This window comes from Muntiacus reevesi, chromosome 15 (genome assembly GCF_963930625.1).
Source record: "Muntiacus reevesi chromosome 15, mMunRee1.1, whole genome shotgun sequence".
NCBI lineage: Eukaryota > Metazoa > Chordata > Mammalia > Artiodactyla > Cervidae > Muntiacus > Muntiacus reevesi.
Genome location: NC_089263.1, coordinates 19,856,973 through 19,870,548, shown reverse-complemented (window position 1 = coordinate 19,870,548; position 13,576 = coordinate 19,856,973). Strand labels below are relative to the sequence as shown.

Below are 13,576 nucleotides of genomic sequence, written 5' to 3'. Positions count from 1 at the left end.
GTAAGAGCTGAGGGGCACTCACACATAACCTGGGCCTGAGGGTGAATGAAGAGTGCCCTCCCATGGATGTTGTGACGCCTGCACCTGATGGCCCTTCCTCCCCACTCCGAGGGGTCCCATGCCCAGACCAGGGCCCCCACACAGCACACCCATGCCTACCCCCCACCACAGGCGGTTCATACAGGAGCTGAGGCCACCGGTCTGCTTCTTCTCACGTCCCAGATGGACTTAGGCCATGGAGGTACCCCTCTTGGAAGCACAGCTATGCATCAAGCCTCACACTCTCAAGCAAACTCTTCATACACAAAGGCGCACGTGAGGTGGAGTAAGGCCAAAACTCAGGGGCAGTGACACTAAGCCAGCTGGAGCCAGCCCTCCGAGGAGGAAGGAGTAAGCATGTCCAGAGAAGCAAGGCCTGGGGAGTCCTGCTTCCTGAAAGGTGCCAGCCCCTGCCACTAGCCTGGGGACCCTCACTTACCCTTTTGTCCTGAGGAAAACTGAGTGGGTTCCTGATTCTTGTAGAGAGTGCCCGTGACTCTTTGCGACCCCATGGACTGTAGCCTACCAGGCTTCTCTGTCCATGGGATCTTCCAGGGAAGAATACTGGAGTGTTCTTGGTTGCTATGCCCTCCTCCAGGGATTTTTCCTGACCCAGGGCTCCAACCCCTGTCTTCTGTCTCTCCTGCATTGGCAGGCAGATTCTTTACCACTGAGCCACCTGGAAGCCCTTGTAGAAATGAGCCCAAAATAACAGGGCATCTAATTAACTGCCAGGAACAAAGACTGAGCTGCTTATAGAGCTTCACACAGAACACACGGCACCCTCCTCGGGTACAGGGGCGACGTGTGCCTCTGACCTCAAGTCACTGGGTCCCCAGAGGGCCATGGCTAGGGTTCCTCCGGCCTGATGCCTTGCTTGCCACAAAGAAAGCAAGCTGGGTTTTCCCGCAGCAGGAGCGTGGCCTCACTAAAGACCCCTCATCTTTTAGGCTGCTCTTGGAATCTTCATCAGTAGGGTTGGAAGGGCCTTTGGGGACACTCCTGTCCAATGCTGTCATTTTACAAATGTGGAAACCGAGGCCCCAAGGCTCCCGCCCCACAATGGGCACCAAACAGAGAGCGCTCGATTCCCAGTGCATTTCCATCCACCCACCCACCCACCCATCCATCCATCCACAGCAGACATGGCAGCTGCCCCAGGCTGTTGGCTGCATCAAATCCAGACACATCACTAAAGATCTATAAGAACTTGCTCAATTGGCCCTTGCTTACGTGGCAACTTCATAGCACTGCTTGTCCCCTTATTCATCACCCTCCAGCCATGTGGCCTTCCCCTATTTTAACAGATTCACAAGCTATTCCCAGTGCCTTGAATGCTCTCTTGTCCCTCATCCTCCAGCCTTCAACTCAGGCATCACTTCCTCAGGAACCTTCCCTGACCACCCTTCTCCCCAGCCAGGTCTGGTCCCCCAAGTTCTAAGCAGTTACAAGTTTACTGCTTTTCCTTCCTGGGCTTTACCACAATTTTCAATGACAGATCTAATTGTGTAATTATTTGCTCGATGTCTGGTGTCCCAGTTAGATCACAGACCATGAGAGGGCAGAGAAGATGTCCGTGTGTCCACAGTGCCATCCTCACAGAGCGCACATCTAGAATGAGTCACTGTGCCTTTTGAGAACATCCATTTCAAGTGTGAAGAAAAAAAAAAGAGCCCCTTGCCGAGCCCTGGGTGGACTCCCCCAGGTCTGTGCTTCTTTTCCCTGAGCTCCAGGACTTGTCCCTGTTCCCAGGAGAAGGAGCAGCAGGCTTCATGTTTCTGCAAGACTGTGTCTTTCCTCCAATTCCAGAAGCAAAAAGCAAGTCTATTCTTGAAACAAGGACACTCATCCGGACCCAAAGATCACCAGCGTAATTTAACAGGGAAAAACAAACAAAACTTGGGCTCACAAGTTCACGGACAAAGATAAGAATCACAACTGAAGGAACATCGGGAGCCTTTATTGGGCTTGACCTTTGTCAGGTCCTGTGATGAGTGCGTGCGGTTTCCAGGCTTCCAGACAGCCTTCTTGAGGAGGAGAACCATTTCCATTTTACAGTTGTGGAAACTGAGGCTTAAAGAGAGGCAGTCCCTGATGGGTAGGGCAGGGCAGATCCCAGCTGGGCCAGCCCCAGGGGCCCAGGCCCAGCTCTCTCCACCCTGCCACCTTTGGGTGGGGATGAGCTTTCTGGATCAGCTCTTATTTCCTTGCCAACCTCGGTTTCTCCACACCGGGGCCTGATTCGGACCTGGGCGCCCCTCCTGGCTTCCCTTCCTCCTCCCCAGCCTTGTCTCAGGCCCCTCCCACACTGAGCCCTCAGCCTTCTCCATCCCCTCTTCCTCTCCCTCCTTCTGTTTCCGTGGCAACCCCATCCTCTGCTCTGCCACTCGGTCCTGCGTTCCCATCTCTTTCTTTCCTCTTTCATCTCTCCCCTCATTGCGGTGTATAGCCCAAATCCCCCTCTGTCCTTTGCTTCTGGTCTCTAGTCCCTTTTACTCGCCTTTTTATCTCTTTCAATATTCTCTTGTCATCTCAGGGCGACATTTATTTATCTCTTGCTAAAAAGAAAGAAAGAGAGAGGGAAGAGGGGAGGGAGGGAGTAAGAAAGGGAGGGAGGAGGGAAGAAAGAAGAAAGGAGAAAAAAGAAACCCTATTTCATCAGCTCCAGCCATCTTTCTTTCCAAGGGCTAGACTCAGACAGATCCCAGAATGGACCCCCCGCTTTGCCACCATGCAGACCCTCTACTGACCTCACTGACCCCTGGAGAAAGAAATGGCAACTCACTCCAGTATTCTTGCCTGGAAAATTCCATGGACAGAGGAGCCTAGCAGGCTACAGTCCATGGGGTTGCAAAGAGTCAGACATGACTGAGCACACACGCAACCACAGGGAGGAAGTAAACACAGGTGGGGGGTGTCCAGGGGACGAGGGCTCACTGGGAGAGGGGGCACCCTAGGGGGCTTGGCCCTGCTTCTCTGAGGCCTGGCTAGGGGAGGCACCAGAGGCCCTTTCGGGAGAGAACAAGGCCGGACCCAGACTCAGGGTTAAACTGGGCCCAGCATCCCTTTGCATCCCTGTCCCCGCAGGAATACTGCAGTTCAGGAAAAGTCCACACATACACTGCCCCACGTCCCACACCTCCTCCAGGCCCCACCTTGCCTCATGTGCATGTATGCATGAGACACAGGGCCCAGTCCCAGTCTGGGGCTCACAGCGATCCTGCGGTACCCAGCTCCCCTCACTCCAAACACGACAGTGAAATTCACACCCACTCTTCATAATTCACTCTCCCTTGTGATCCTAGATGGCCTCTGAGCAAAGGTGGCACCGACCGGTGGAGACTCTCTGATGCACGTCTCTGACTCTAGATTTTTTGACCATGCCGCATGGCATGCAGGGATCGAACCTGAGCCCCCTACAGTGGAAGCGCAGAATCTTAACCACTGGACCACCAGGGAAGTCCTGTCTCCACAGTTGAAGACAGAAGTAAGGGTTGTCAGTTTTTTCCAACTTCTTTTTAGCTGCCATTAGTTGAGCTTATACTACCTTCCAGGCGCGCAATCCTAGCCACCCCAGGGAGATAGGCATCTTTATTTTCATTTTACAGATAAGCCAACTGAGGCTTGGAAAAGCCTGTTACTTGTCCAGGTCACCAAGCCAGTAGGAGGTGAAGATGCGATCTGAGCAGCTTATAATCATGCTCCTTTTTCTTTTCTTCTTTCTGTGTTCCTGGGAGGGGAAGGTCATGCGACTCCCAGCCCAGACACCATAGCCCCTGCCTTCAACACAAGAGAAACAGATTTACCTACCACCGAAAACAAAGCAAGCCGATCATAGCCAGGCCCGTGTCTCAAAGTAACAGAGAAAACATGGGAGCTGGTGGAAAATGCTATCAAGTTCTCTGGAAAACCAGAGCCACATGGAGAAAAAAGGGGCCCTGGACCCCTTCAGGAGTCCACGGGCAGCTTGAGTGTCTGCTGAAGCTGAGCTGTGTTGTGGGCCAGGGAGGAAGTACTGGTGGCCACGAAGTCCTGGGGCTCAAAAGGCCCTTCTGGAGTAGCTCCTGCCTGCCCCATCCAAGCAGCTGGCAAGGCCCAGCCACAGGACGCAGTAAGGCCCAGTGATCCAGGCCTGCCAAGCCCAAGGAGGTGTCAGTGACAAGACCTCTCTGTTTCTCCCCTAAGAGGTGGGCTGAGCACATCAGGAAAACCAGGAGCAGGGCCCAAGGAGGAAGAGATGGGCAGCAGCAGAGGGGGAGGGGAGGCATAGAAGGACAGCCCCTCAAGGCTTCCCCATTCAGTGGCTCAGCCGCTAAAGAATCTGCCTGCAATCCAGGAGACTGGAGTTTGATCACTGAGTCAGGAAGATCCCCCTGAAAAAGGCAATAGCTGCCCACTCCAGTATTCTTGCCTGGAGAATCCCATGGACAGAGGAGCCTGGCAGGATACAGTTCATAGCATCGCAAAGAGTTGGATACTACTTAAGTGACTGACACAGAGGGGAAAGAAACCCAGCTCTTGGTCTGGCAGGCCTAGCCCACACCCCCATCTCTGCCATGGATGAGCTAGGTGACCTTGGGCAAGTTCTTCAACCTCCTTGGGACTTGGTTTCCTTGTTGTAAGACAAGGAACAGAGACATCAAAAGGATCCACCGCATATGAGCCCTTCCTTCAGGCCAGGTTTTTTTGCATGATGAGATCATGGGCAGAAAGCATGACACCCGTTTTTCTTTTCCCTTTGGCCACACCACGCAGCATGTGGGGCCTTAGTTCCCTGGCTCTGAACTGGAAGTGTAGTCTTAACGAAAGGAAGGCCAGGGAAGTCCCAAGCATGACATCTTGATGACAAACCCACGTTACAGAGGAGGCCACCAAGGCATAAAGGAGTAACTCACCCAACTCACTTCATCTAGGATACACATGAGAGGAGTGAGTGAAGTTTGGGTTTCATTCTTGGGTCTAACTTAAGTGGTTAAATTTTTTAATTTTGGCTCTGCTAGGTCTTAGCTGTGGCATGTGGGATCTTCACCTGCAGTGTATGGGCTCTAGTTCCCTGACCAGAGGTAGAACCCAGGCCCCCTGCACTGGGAGGGCAGAAGTCTTAGCCACTGGACCACCAGGGAAGTCCCTGAAGTGCTCTTTAAGGTAAAGTAAAGAAGGGAAATGCAAGTGTCCGTGGGGGATGGGTTCCGGGCCCCTGGTGGACACCAATACATGCAAACGTTGAAGCTCCTTACATAAAGTGGGTAGTAGTCAGCCCACCTGTGCAGTGTTTGATAACAAGGCTGGTGGTGCACAGTAAGGACTCGACTACCGGGAGCTGATGCTAATATTATCATCCCGTTCATCATCCATGCCCTGGGCCAGGCTGGTGATGGCGGCTGGTCGGACACACAGATCCCACTCTCAGGGACCTCACATTTTGGTTTCAGAGATAAGACGAAGAACCACTAAACAGGAGAGGAAAAAAGCACAAAAAGCATGAGGTACCACAAAAAGACACAGCAACTTTGCTTTTTTTTTTTTAAAGGTGTCAGAAAGATGCTTGCAAGTAAACAGGCACTTTGGGAGTCAACAGAAACTCCACAAGCTGTGGGGTCCACCTTCACCCCGTTATGTATTGGTTTGGGGGAACCTCGGGCCCCTCATCCATGACACAGGATCCGGGTTTCCACTTCCCAGAGCTGAGCCCGTTGGGCCAATGAGCATGAGCTATGGGATGCAGTACACACAGAGAGGCTGGGACAGTCTATTGAGAAGAGAGCCTGGCTCGGAAGCCCCCGCCCACCTCCCCATCTGATGCAGCGAGAGATGAAGGGAAGGGGAAAAGGAGAACAGTAGGCAGAGAACGTGCCGAGGGCCGAGGACGGCCGAGGAGGGTGGCCTGGCCACAGAGCCCTCTCCTCGCTCACGGCAGCCGGTGTGACTCATCCCGGGCCTCCAGCCCAGCAGCGTCCCTGGCAGCGTCTGCCAATGCTGTAATCAACATTTATTTTGCAGTCACCCACACACCCAAGTCGAGTCCGGATTTATGCCAGGAGAGGAGTAAAGAATGCCTCTCTCATTCACGTAATGCCTTCAAGTATCTCCGGAGGGGAGGGACAGCTGGGGAAACACTCAGCCCGAGAGTGTACACATGCAGACGAGACGCACACGGCCGTCCACGCGAGCCATCGTCAGCGGCAGGGCTGCGTCTGTTCCCTCCTTAGTCACCTAACGACCCGCCCTGTCACATGGCGAGTTGTGGGTCAGAACCCACGTGAGGGGTGGACACCTGCGGTCCAGCCAGGAGAATGAAGGTGGGGCCAGGGGGCATCCCCTGCGACATGCAGACATGAGATGAGAGGTCCAGGGCGGACTGCGGAGAGAAAGCAGGGGAAAGAGGCTGGAGCCACAGGACGGGGGTGACACAGCTAGCCCCCGATGGGTCTGTACTCTCCCAGGATTAAAAGGGGGTGGGGAACGTCTCACCTGCAGGCTGGAGGAGAGGTGGGAGGAGGACCAGAGGGCAGAGACCAGAAACCTCTGGGGTGACCTGGCCGGAAGGCAGTGGGGCGGGAGGGCCTGGAGGGCAGGCGGGTCCACAGACATCAGAGAAGGTGGCCAGGGTGGCTGTTCAGCCCAGAGCGCAAACCAGTTTCCTCTGATCTGGATCATAAAGGATGACACTGAGGCCCTTTAGAGCAACAGTCCCCCAGCTCTTTGGCACCAGGAACTGGTTTCGTGGAAAACAATTTTTCCACGGACAGGAGTGGGGTGGAATAGGGCAGGGGCGTGGTTGGTTTCCGGATGATTCAAGTGCATTACATTTACTGCGTACTTTATTATTATCACATCAGCTCCACCTCAGACCATCAGGCATTAGATCCTGCAGGGTAAGGACCCCTGCTTTAGAAAACCTCACCTGCAGAGTGCTAAGCTGTGGACCACCTGTCCCCAAGCACTAAAATTCAATGCATGTGGTACGTGTCGCAAAGGCCAAATGAGTTTAGTGGAGGCGACTATTATAAACCAAGCAAACGTCTGGCCTTCACCACAGGTGTTTGCGGTGGACTTGAGGGTTTCCTCAGCACACCACCTGCTGTGGGAACAGCCTGTGGGGTTGAGGTTCCTCAGAGTGGGCTGTGGTGGAGGGCAGGGTGAGGCCCCACGACTGAGGGTGGCAAGAGGGCCTGGAGTGAGCCAGGCCACTTCCTGGTTGTAAGGTCTTGGGGCAAGTTGCTTCATGTCTCAGATCCTCAGTTTCCTTAAGTGTAAATGGGAGGGATGGCTGCCTTTCCGACAAGACGGCTGAGATCATGGGAGTGAGAATACTTGGCACAGGTGCCATTATTTGATAAAAGGAAATTCTTTGCTTTTACCATTGCAATATATATAAACACACTATGTGATTCACCCACAGGCCCCAAATATCTGATATTTTCTTGTGTGATCAGTCATTCAGTTGTGTCCGACTCTGCAAACTCTATGGACTCTAGCCCGCTGGGCTCCTCTGTCCGTGGGATTCTCCAGGCAAGAACACTGGAGTGGGTTGCCATTCTCTTCTCCAGGGGATCTCCCCAGGGATCGAACCACATCTCCCGCATTGCAGGCGGATTCTGTACCGCTGAGCCACGGGGGAAGCCCAATACTTTCTTAATATCACTAAATATATCTGCAGTAAGACCTACAAAGGAATGGTAAGTGCATGAACATTTGGAAAAAGCAGCTACTATTTTTGAGGGGCAAAAAGTAACCAAATCAGGTACAGGGGGAGAGATGCTGGAACTGAATCCAGTGGTTGAAGGAAGTTTCCAGCTCCAGTTTCGATCCACACAAGAGCCCCTGGGTTGCTGGACAGGGGTGGGGTGAGGGTCTCATGGGACGTTCCATGGAGCCCTGGGGAGGTGAGAAGTCCTTCCTGGTGCACCTGGAGAAGCCCTTGTCAGATGCCCAATGTTTTCTGTTTTCTAAAATCTCACAACTCACTGGGGTGGCTCAAAATTTCTGGGAATTCCCTGGCTAGCAGGTGGCTAGCGCTCTGTGCTTCCATTGCAGGGAGCATGGGTTTGATCCCTGATTGGGAAACTAAGATCCCTCAAGCTGCATAGCAATAGTCAAAAAAAAAAATAAACAGATAATTTTAAAGAGAACACGCTTCTAAAAGAATGACGACACCCAACCCTCCTCTCACCAGAATGCAGTGTCTCCGGGACCACTGGGCACCTTCTTATTCTCAATGTTACCAGCTGGGATGACCCACCCTCAGCAAACAGCCCCAACACAGGGTGAAGGACAGAGTGGAAGACCCCCCACGCTGGCCTCGATTCCTTGAAACTAAAACGTCCAGGAAGCTTCTTGGGTGAAGACCGCGAATATGCACACACACACGTGTGTGGGCCAGAGCCAAGGGTCACACTCCTTCCAGCATTATGGCCATGGCTGTTCAGAGTCCTGGCTCAGGAACACGCAGGGCCTCCTCCGAACACCCCCAGATCAGAGTGCCAAAGTGCACGATGAAACAAGCTCTTTTGGGACCCAGAAACACAGGCCGGGCAGGGGAACAAGCACACCTGCTCGTCTAGGCAGAGCCCTTGATGGTTTGCAAAGCCGCTCCCGGGCACGATGCCACTGGGTCCTCCCCGCCCGGTCTGAGCGGCCGTCTGTATGGGCAGCACCTGTGTAGGCAGTGTTCTTATTCCGGTTCGGCTGGTGGCATAATCCTGATGTTAGCAGACTGGCTGGCGGTCCTGAGAACACCAGTGCCAGCCTGTGCCAAGTCTAAGAGCATTATCTAATTTAATACCGAGCACAGTCTGCACAGCATAGCACAGAGTCTGTGTGGGGCTTACCAGGTGGCGCTAGTGGTCAAGAACCCACCCGCCAAAGAAGGAGACACAAGAGATGTGGGTTCAATCCCTGGGTCGGGGATGGCAACCCCTGGAGAAGGAAATGGCAACCCACTCCAGTATTCTTGCCTGGAGAATGCCATGGACAGAGGAGTCTGATGGGCTACAGTCCATGGGGTTGCAAAGAGCTGGACATGACTGAGTGACTAACTCTCCTTACTCTTCACTATATGGCCAGTTGTGTTAGTTGCGTAGCCAGGCTAACTTTGTTGGACTCACGAACAAACTGGACTTAAGGAACACGCTCTCGGAACGCAACTTGTTCGTATGTAGATTTACTATAATTTAAAGACAGTTTGAGAAGTGCTGGTTTAGAGCTGAGACTCTGGAATCTGAAGGCCTGAGTTCAAATCCCACCTCTGCTTCCTCCCATCCCCTTTCTCCTGACTAAAGTGGGGCTGGGTGCCGACAGGACCTGCCCTTAGAAATGAAAGCATGTAAAGTGTGAACCCAGCAGCCTGTTTGCTACTATTATTAGCTGCCGGGAATTGGCCTGGGGCCACAAAGCGACTTCCTAGAAGAGCCAGCTCCTTGTGCCAGGTCTTGAAGGGCAGACTGACCATCGAGTCCTCTGCCACCCTGGAACAGGGAGTGTCTGGGGGCCCCAGGAAACCTGTCTGTCTCTGAAGCCTGATCACCTTGCCTCTGCCAGGAGCGAGCTGCCTTCCCGGGCTCCCCTTTCATCTCCAGGCCAGGTGCTATAGGCACCTTAATGGGGTGTAAGATGTTCTTGCTCAAACCAGAAAAACCCGATGGGCAGCCAGGCTAGCCCTGGCAGGTGTGGGTTTGGCACTGGGTGTCTTAAGAGGCGGGCGGGGCCAGGGGGGCAGTGGTACCCTTCTCGGCCTGGCCCCAGGATCTCGGCTCTGGGAGACGCTGCGAGAGATGGTGTCTGCACGCTGGGTACCTCCATCCCTTCGCTGGAGCACAAACCTCCTGTCCCCGGAGGCAGGGTCTGTCATCCCCACCCACAGCTCCCCCGTCTCAGTCACCCAGACTTAGAGGCAGGACACAGCCCAGCCCTTCGGAGCCCCAGGCTATCCTCCTCCTGAGGGTATGTTGCCCACTAAACTTGCACACAGTAGGTGCTCCACCCGTGTCTCCTGGATAAACCATCCTTCAGGGGGGCGTGCAGATCCACTTCTCTGATGTTCTTCCGCCAGTGGCCTGCTGTCCCGCCCTGCTCAGGCCACCTCTGGGCCTGGTGGGACTGACTTGTCCTTCCACCTTCCTCCATGGATGCGGCTGGGTCCTGGCCCTGACCGGCAGCGGCGGTTCCAGCCAGTCGTGCTGCCCTTCAGTCTCTGCCTCCTCCTCCCTAGAGATGCTGGGCTCTGGCCTTGGCCTCTGCTTTCTCATCCTGCAGGGGGTTCCCTGAGAGAAACCCTCTTCCCTGTGCTTCAACACTCCATCAGGCCCTGCAGCGCTCCGGAGCCGTCAGGCCTTCCATCAGTCACACCTGTCTAACTCCCAAGGCTTGCTCGGCTGCCTGAAGCAGTCCACTGCGGCCAGACCCCTCCTTTCTGCCGTTCCAGGTTTCCAGCCTCCTGTGCAGGACTCCAGGGCCAGCAGAGGCAGGCCCGCCGCCCCGAGGCCGGGACCACCCGGGGCCACACCAAAAAGCCGGTGATGCTGCCTGCGTCCGCTCGGCCTTCCCCCTCGCGCTCAGCCCTGGCCCAGCTTCCCACGGCCTCCCCCGGCCAGGGGGCCAGGCTCCTGCAGAGAAGGGAGGTCTGGGGGCTCTGCGCCCACCTCAGGTCCTCCCCTTCACACACATTAGGCCCACTCTGGGGCCAGGCAGAGAGACCATCCCCAGGGCTGTGTCTGCATCCTGGTGACCAATTCAGGGTTTTTCAGCGAGAACCACCTGACCTGTGATGAACAGCTCCCTCTTGTCTGACGGAGACCCTTCCCTCTCAGAACACCCTTCCCTCTCAAAGCGAGAGCCCAGAGGGAGCCGGTGTCCTGCGTGGTAGTTTTTCACACATCTAGAGCAACGGGACGGGGGGTGAAGGGGGTGGTGTGTGATTAAAACCTCCATACTCTCCCTTCCTCAAATAAACCGACTTCTCTGCTCATCCCAGTCCTTGAAAACAGAAGCACTATTCAAAAATAAAAAGGAAAAAAGAATTAAAAAAAAAAAAGCGTGGGGGGGGGGCAAAAAAGAAAAAAAGAAAAGGAACTGAATAGAAGAAGAAAAGGGATGAAAAAAGAGAAGGAGAAGCGGGCGGTCCCCGAGGGAGCGGGTGAGTGCTGAGAATGAAAGGCAGGAAAGTGAAGGGAAGGAAAGCAGAGATACAAAGGGGGAGAGAAAGACAGAAGCTTTGAAAGAAAGAATGTTCCAGCGTGAATGCCGCGTGCAGGAGAGAAGGGGGCGCTTGAAAAGGAACAGCCCCGACGCGGTGACCCCTCATTCACAGAAGGTGCCAATCACAGGGACAATGCAGACCCTTTCTTCTTTCTCTTTCTCTCCTTTCCGGGAGAGAGGGAGGGGCTGGGAACTGCAAGTTAACTCCTAAAAGTAACAAAAAAATAAACGCAGTTTTCCTGGAGAAGCATCAAAGGGTTGCTTTAAAGGCTTCCCCCCCAAAACTCACTACACCCACAAGAGAAGCGCTTCTTCTCAGGGAAGCAGGAGGAACAGGCCGACAGCCATCGGCTTTATTTCAGGGTCAGCCTCCCCTGCCCCAGCCCTGGGGGGGGGGCCCAGGCCAGGAGAGCCCTGGGCCATGACGCTGTGAGTGAGGCCCGGCCTCTGCGGTTCTTGGCCCTCTTGGTTCTCCTGTTTTGGTCTAAGAGTTGAGAACCCAGGTAGAAGGACCAAGGAGGAGGGTCTGCGCAAGGCGGCTGTTCTGGCTGGAGGCCAGCCCGGGCCCGAGTCCGCCCAGGAGGCGCTGGGTACCAGTGGAGGGAGGGACACTTTGAATGGGCCCTGGGATGAGGTGTCCTCTCCTGGGGCTGCCCCAAGGAAGTGGCTGCCTGCTCAGGAGGGTGAGAGGGTGGCGGGTTCTCCCTTTTCACTGGCTGCCAGCTGTCAGATCAGTGTCCTTCCAAGGGTGGGGCCCCTGTGGACATCACAGATCAGCAACTTCCCTGAGCTGGCTGAGACCCAGGACTAAGAGCCAAGAAGGCGCCCCGGACATTCGCAAGTCCCCCTTTCCAAACCGGCCTGGATGTGGGCTCTGTCCTTGCCTCCTTTCTGCAGACAGACACCAGCTATGACAGGGACTCTTGCTGAGCTCTGGGGAGAACGCGGTGCACAGGATGGTCCCTGCCCGCACGCGGCCCTCAGCCTAGTGACCAAACATCTCTCCGAAGGTCCCCCTGAGAGGGTGGGGCGGGTGAGTGTCCCTGGCCCCCCTCTTCATCTTCCCTTCTCTGGCTCTTCCTGTCTCTCAATACTCAGCGAGTCACGGAGAAACCTGAAATGGGGTCACCTTTATGCAGAGGCTTCTTTTTCCTTCTGATCATCCAGACGCTGGATAATGAGAAATGCCTGGGAGCAGAGAGGCTGAGTGGAGGAAGACTGATTGGTTTATTGATTGATTGATTGAGCGAGCCTCAACCTCACTCATCTATGGAGCCATCAGTCTGTGCGGAGCTGGGCGGCAGGACCTGGGATTACAAAGTGATGAGGACCAATCCGAGGCCCCGAGATGCTTGAGGCCAATCTCGGGGGTGGTGGGGAGTGGGGGTGGGATGCAGCACAGACCCGGGAATGAAAACCCTGCTTTTGCTAGCTTCACCAGGGAAAGACTGTTGTTTAGTCCTAACAGGCCCAGAAAGGCCTTTGAACCCGAGGAAGGAAGCTGAGAGAAGGTGCATGTGGAAAACGCCAGGGAGCACAGGGCGAGAAACATCGCTGAGCTACCCGGACGGTATCATCACGCTGGCATTTCAACCCAGCACAGGCAAAGTCCAATGGATGTTTATTGAGCACCTGCTGTGTGCCCACCAGCCCCGGGGCATTCCTAGGGAGACCACAGCGAACGGGACTCCGCGCTGCCCTTGGGAACTCCCAGCATGGGCGAGTGACAGGCAAGCAAACAGGCGATTGATTCAGTGCACTAAGCTCTGCGTGAGGGTGACAGCAAGGGAATACGGTGGGGTGGGGGGCGCCCAGAGGCGGCGCAGCCTTGGGGAGGTGGGCGGTGTCAGCAAAGCCTTTTCAGAGCAGGTGGCACAGTCACTATAATAGATCAAAATGAACAAAATTTTCATTTGTTTTCAAGAAACTTTAAAGAAGTTCACGGGTGAGATAGCCCAGTGTCCAGAAAACAAAAAAAGAACCGATTAATGAACTAACAGATAAAAGACGTGATAGAGGGACTTTCCTGGTGGTCCAGTAGTGAAGACTCTGGGCTGCCAATGCCACGGACAAGGGTTTGAACCCTGGTCCGGGAACTAAGACCCTGCATGCCGTACAGTGGGGCCAAAACATTAAAAAAAAAAAAAAAAATCTGATAGATGTTTTCTTGATCTTTTGGTGTACTGAGAAGAAACAGAGCTAGACACAGGAAACCAGACAATAATGAACTCTTTTTAAAGAAGTAATAGGTCAGTGCTAAGCTCAGCAGCGAATGGTATTTATATTGTGAATTCAACCCCAAATTGTGATAGAATGATATTAACAGGACAGGCAGTGACAC

General features: G+C 54.3%; 1 protein-coding gene across 5 annotated transcripts in view; it reads right to left on the bottom strand.

Moving 5' to 3' along the window:
- The window catches only part of ZNF710 (zinc finger protein 710), a 68,214-nt gene that overhangs the window by 19,007 nt on the left and 35,631 nt on the right, over positions 1 to 13,576 (bottom strand). The window lies entirely within an intron of this gene.